Here is a 5692-nt window from a genome sequence, read left to right as displayed (position 1 = left end):
ATCATTATCATGCATGAGTGCTCAAAAGAATGACCCTTGGCTTTGGCATAAACGACTTGGTCATGTAAATGCTAAGACACTTAACACCCTCAAGAGATTTGATCTAGTTAACGGCATTCCTAACATTAAATTTGAATTTAAATCACTTTGTGATGATTGTGTTAAAGGAAAACAAGTTAAATGCTCTTTTAAATCCAAAAAGGTTGTTAGCACTTCCTTGCCTCTTGAACTCATTCATATTGATTTATGTGGTCCCATGAGAGTTGTGAGTAGAGGTGGAAGTCGCTATATTTGTGTCATTGTAGATGACTTCACAAGATTTGTTTGGCTTCTCTTCTTAAGTTCTAAAGATCAAACATTTGATGAGTTCTTAATTTGGGTCAAAAAGGTTCAAAACAAATTTGGCTATAAACTTGTCTCATTGAGATCCGACCATGGAACCGAGTTTGAGAATTTGTCATTTGAGTCATATTGTAATGAGTATGGTGTTAGTCATAACTTTTCGGCCGCAAGAACCCCACAACAAAATGGGGTTGTGGAACGAATGAATCGAACTCTTAAAAATATGGCTAAGATGTAACGCCCCGTAAAATTCGGACCGTTAATATATTCCGAAAATAATTAATTAATCAAGTAAAATTTGACAATAATGTATTTAAAGTAAAAATAATTCAAAGAAATATAATTTTATTATATTTTGAAGAAAAGTATTTATTTTGATAGTTTTGAAATGTTTAAAAATAGTTTAAACCGTGTAAAATCTTTTATTTCGAAATAAGGGCGTATCGGGGGGAAAATGACAATTCGTTTGAACGTTGGGTAAACGAATTTGGAAATGGGTCGTGTGAATACTCAATTTTATTGTAATCTCGTGTTTAAAGACTTTGGACTTGACGGAACTTGCGTTTGACTTACGGATTTAATTATTATTGAAACGAGTCAAAACCGACTCGTAAAAATCCCGACTAAAAATCCCGTACGTACTTTTCCTCCTTTTTTTCTTCCTTACGCGGACCACACTCCCCCTTTTCTTGTTTTTTCTGATTTTGTTCTATCATCATCATCAACATCTTAAAAAAAAAAACCCAAAACACCATTTTCAATAAATCAAGCTCATTTTCGTCACATCTTACTCGTTTCTTATCCGTTTTTCGCATAATTTACCTTTCCGGAATCCTCTCGTCGCGATCTACAACTGGGTATAATTTAATTTCAGTTTTCTTGAAGTTTTTTTTAAGATGAAATTTCGGTATTTCGGTATATATGCTTAATTTTTGTGTTTTTATTGTTTAATTAGGTGAAGATTTGGAGGACGAGTTCGGGGACTCGTATATTATAGAGGATAGCGGCTAGTTGTTGTTAGGGTTTCGGTTTTGAGGTGCTAATTGCTCTTTTTTCTAGCTTAAGGTAACATATTTCGAGTTACTCGACGAAAGATCGTCACAATTTTTTATTTTTGTATGTTTGGTGATTTTTGTTTGAATAAGTAGTTTTCACATGTAAAATTTGTTGCATGCATGTTAATTTGTGCCTTTTGCTAGTTTAAATTATCAAAGTTGAATTGGGGACGATTAATTAATGTTCAGACGGTCTTTTATTATATAAAAATGGAAAGAAATGATGGTGTAGGGGGACGGGCAACAGTGCGGCGGCGAAAGTGGCGTGGCGGCCCACGGCTAGCCCACGGATGGCCCGGGTCGGTCCGTTGCTTGTTTCGCGGTTTTCCATGCTTTGTCCGTCATTTTAGGTTCATCAAGGATATAATTAGAATGAGTATACATGGTTAAACTTGTTAAGGGAATCATAAAAGTAGCTAAAAGTTATGCTAATGGTAGAAAAATTATGTTATATTGACAATTACCACATGTTAGGATAATTTACAAAATGAAATGGTAATTAATAGGCTCAAAATGAATTGTTATAGTGATAATTGTAATGTTTTGTTGATTGTGCCGAAAACTGAGCCTTAGTCCCTTTGACTGATGCGATGTCAGTTAATTGAGTGATTGGTCAGCCGCAATTTGACCCGTGCACTGCCGCAGGTCTGGGGTTGCGGGTAAAAATTCGGTTGAATGATTTAGATAATCGGCCTTTTTCTTGTTTTAGGCCATTTATCAAGCTTTTGTTTACATGTATAGCTTATTGAATTTAATAGTGACTTGTATTGTAGAAATGGCCCTAGTTTCCCCTGAAGCCTTTAATATGGTTACTATTGTTAGAATTAGAAATTAGTATTGAATACTTGTTGAGGATTCTGTTGGGATTGTATGCTGTAAATAGACATTATAAGCCTTTCACATGATAGAATGCTAGAATTTATATTGATATGTAGGACTTTTTGCCCTCTTAAGGTTAAGTGGGTGTCTTACTTGACTTGTGTGGTGAGTCATGTGTGGTGTGGGCTAAAATATTCAAGCTGGGACTAGCTGGGACTAGGTCTTAGACTCTTAGGTGAGTATTTCGGCCTCCATCATAGATAGGTCTTTATAGTCTTTGACGAGTATATGTTCACTGCTTGATAGCCTTTGTGTTCCTGACTAGTGGATGTTTATCCAAGTTGGGGCATGACCTCAGGTACTTATTTTGATAGTATGGGGTCAGCTTAAGTACTAGCCAACCCTTCGGTGGTGTCCTTAGGGTACTCACTTCACTTTGTTTTAAAAAAAAGTTGTGGGTCTTGGGTGCGGTGGTGTGTATCCGCATGTCTAGGTCTGCGCAGATTTTAGGCTAGGGTTGTGTTGTCTCTTGGCCATGTTTTCTTAATAGTAACCGCTGAGCCAAGATACCGGTTCGATTACCTTCCCTACCTCGTGGTATAGACTCGAGTTACAAAGTGACTATTGACGGTACTAAGAACTTATGCCTGTCTTTGATATATTGCCCTTTCTTGTTTGATGATTCTATGAATCATAGAAGGTGAGATGCAAGCCGGCTATGGTTGATAGAGTTTGGATTACAATTTGTTAAATGTTTCACATGTTAGTTTAGTTTGGTCAGTTTAGGGCTCATATGTTAGAATAATTGATAATTGAATTCTTTATCATTTTGTTTACATGTTTTATTACATGTTACATAAATTTTGACGATTCGTGGCTGGGAGGACTCGAAGTTACGCCCCACAGAATTGTGGCTTTCGTGTTTGTATAAAATGCGATTGACAGGTTGTTGATGCTTAGTTGGGGTCACAGACGGGCTAGTGAGCAAGGAACCTTGGACCTAGTTATGGCTATTTTATTAGTAAACCTTTTACACTTTTGGTTTGTATATAATTTGAAGGGACATATGTCTCCCTTTCTATTTTTGGTTTGTATCACTATATTTCCGCGTCTTAAGTTATGTATGTAAATTAGTTTATCAGTTGTTGCAGGGTTTTTGACACTCTTCTTGAGTTGGAATTGGTTGTGAATGGTTTAGTTAGAAAATTTTTTGAAATTGCAGGTTTTTGGACTAGTTGAACCATTTACAAACATATCCTACCAGTTTTTCTGTAGAATTTACGTATATAATTAAGGCTAGATTTAAGGGTGTCACAGTTGGTATCAGAGCCTATTGCTCCCAACGCACGTTTGTGCACCCCACTTAGAAATCACTTGACCTTTAAATAATAAACTTGAGAGAAGGGTAGGATGGGTAGAATTAGGATTTTATGTGGTAGTCTGTTTGTGATTGCTAATTGATAGGTACTAATTAATTTTCTTCTTTTTAAGATGGCTCCGCCAAGAAGAGATATTGATGATGCTATCTTACTAGTTCTTACCCAAATTCTCCAAAATCAACAAAATCAACAAGCTCCTCTTCCTCCGCCAGCTGAGGGTACTCCAGGCACCTATACTTGGGTGGCTAATCAGCTGACCCGAATCAACACTCCCACTTATGGTGGAGAGATTGATCCAGCTGCTCTTACAGGGTGGTTTAGGGAGTTGGAGAAAAGCTTCACGTTGTATGATGTCAAGGAGGAACATAAGGTGAAGCTAGCCTCTCATTTCCTAGTACGAGAAGCAGACCGGTGGTGGTCCATGACTGGGCCTACCGTTTTAGCTGAACCAGAATTTGATTGGGTACGTTTCAAGGAGTTAGTGGAAGCCCGTTTCTATCCTCAGGAGCTGAAGCAGCAAAAGTTGAAGGGGTTCATGGAGTTGAAGCAAGGAAGCCTTCCAGTTCAGACCTTCACTGATAAATTCAATGAGTTGGCTCATTATGCCACTAGATTAGTGAAGGATGACAATGAAAAAGCCTTCTTCTATCTTGAAAAGCTCTCTCCTAAGATCAAAAGTATGGTCCGCCGAGATTCCACTAGCTTTGTTTCAATTTATAATGATGCTTTATGGGCCGAGAATTCATTGAAAGAGATTAAAAATGAAGCTCGTGCAGCTAGTTCTAGTCTTGGCAAGAGGCCTTTATATCCCTCTTCTAGGCCCTTTACTCCTTCACCTAGGTTCATCTCTTCTCCCTCTGACTCAAACAAGAGAAGATTCGTTTCTAATGTTCAAGCTAACCGGGGTGGTCAATCTTCAGCTTTTAGTGACACTAAAGGTACTAGAGACCGACTGTGCTATAATCGCAAGAAACCAAAGACACCCCAGTAAATGCTTCATTGATCCTGTCATATGCTTTTCTTGCAACAAACCGGGCCACAAGGCCAATGTTTGCCCGGAGAGGAAGGTGACAGCTCCCTCTCGCTCCTATCACCCCAGTGAGGCCTGTGAGGCCGAAGGGTCGGATCTTTGTTATGAGCCGAGCTGAAGCTGAGGCACATCCTGATATCATTACCGGTACATTTTCTATTTTTGATGCTCCTTGTTTGGTACTATTTGATACGGGTGCCTCTTTATCTTTTATTTCAATAAAACTTTCCAATAAATTATCACTTGAATCATCACAAGAAGAAAGCACATCCATATCCTTACCCTCTGGTGATGTCTTTTCCTGTTCAAAAGTCTATCCTGAAGTCCCTATTTCTATTATGGGCTCTATATTCCCAGCAAATCTTTTCCAATTTCCACTTGAAGAATTTGATGTCATTTTGGGCATGGATTGGTTACATACTTATCATGCTCGATTTGAATGTCGAGATCAGAAAATAATTCTTACAAGCCCTTCAGGTCACCGTGTGTCTTATCAAATGGTTAAAAGACAAACCGGTACTAAACTAATTTCTGCTATGAAGTTTGTCAGTGCAATGAAAAAGGGTCATCAAGCCTTTTTGTGTATGGTGACTACTTCTGATTCTTCTTCTCTGCCTCTTAAAGAGAACATTCCAGTAGCATGTGAATTTCCCGATGTTTTTCCTGATGAGCTACCGGGAATTCCTCCTGAAAGGGAAGTTGAATTTGCTATTGATCTTATTCCTGGTACCGGCCCTATTGCTAAAGCTCCTTATAGGCTGGCACCGTCTGAAATGAAAGAGCTGAAGACTCAGCTGGATGATTTGATTGCCAAAGGTTTTATTCAACCTAGCTTTTCACCTTGGGGTGCTCCTGTTCTCTTTGTAAGAAAGAAGGATGGATCTATGCGATTATGCATAGATTATCGTGAGCTCAACCGAGTTACTATCAAGAATAAATATCCTCTTCCTAGAATTGACGATCTTTTCGATCAGCTCCGTGGTGCTTCTACTTTTTCTAAAATTGATCTTCGTTCGGGCTATCATCAAATTCCAGTCCGAGAAGCTGACATTCCTAAAACTCGCTTT

At 38.3% G+C, this 5692-nt stretch overlaps 1 long non-coding RNA gene across 1 annotated transcript; it reads left to right on the top strand.

Annotated features, from left to right (window-relative positions):
• Window positions 1–1064: 1064 nt before the first annotated feature.
• On the top strand, window positions 1065–4011 carry LOC141602503 (uncharacterized). The gene is made up of 3 exons (XR_012524487.1): window positions 1065–1199; window positions 1298–1407; window positions 3162–4011. It is a non-coding gene; the product is annotated as an uncharacterized LOC141602503 (long non-coding RNA).
• The last annotated feature ends 1681 nt before the right edge of the window (window positions 4012–5692 follow it).

Source organism: Silene latifolia, chromosome 9 (genome assembly GCF_048544455.1).
Source record: "Silene latifolia isolate original U9 population chromosome 9, ASM4854445v1, whole genome shotgun sequence".
NCBI classification, from domain to species: Eukaryota; Viridiplantae; Streptophyta; class Magnoliopsida; order Caryophyllales; family Caryophyllaceae; genus Silene; species Silene latifolia.
This window is presented reverse-complemented; position numbering and strand designations above follow the sequence as displayed.